The sequence below is a fragment of the Penaeus monodon genome, chromosome 20, assembly GCF_015228065.2.
Source record: "Penaeus monodon isolate SGIC_2016 chromosome 20, NSTDA_Pmon_1, whole genome shotgun sequence".
NCBI classification, from domain to species: domain Eukaryota; kingdom Metazoa; phylum Arthropoda; class Malacostraca; order Decapoda; family Penaeidae; genus Penaeus; species Penaeus monodon.
In genome coordinates, this window is record NC_051405.1 from 11,415,747 (window position 1) to 11,416,292 (window position 546).

The following is a 546-nucleotide window of genomic DNA, read 5'->3' on the forward strand; positions in this document are numbered from 1 at the left end:
CATGAATGGATAGCAAAAATTATATTCGATTTGTTAAGTAGTCCTGTTACAAAAGAGGATTATAGTACCATTGACTGACGTTTCTTCTTTGTGATATTTTCAACTTTGCTGAATAGATATTTGGATGAAATATCTAATATTTCGTTATCATTTCAATATCTACTGACTATTGCTCGGTTCAGGCGCAAGCTTGCAAGCCAGCACGATTTACCATAGTTCCCCCCGGTTGCTTTCACGCACATTTTCATACATTCCATTGGTTTTCTCTGAAAGCACAAAGCGTTCGACCTTTTAACTTTTCGTTTCGTATACCTCTCAAATAACCTTCTATTCTTTACAAAAATAAAAGGTCTCATATTTGATACAAAAGTTGTTACAATTTTCTGGTCACTGTTTGCGATGAAGGATATCCACCTACGAGTCACAGCAGCATTTGAGATAGTCCGGCAACGCCTGCCTCGTCCATTTTCGAATACCTGGTTTTCTCTGGGTTTGCATGTCCGACTAAAGTATTAGCTCTTCCAATCCACGCGTCTTTGCCGTACT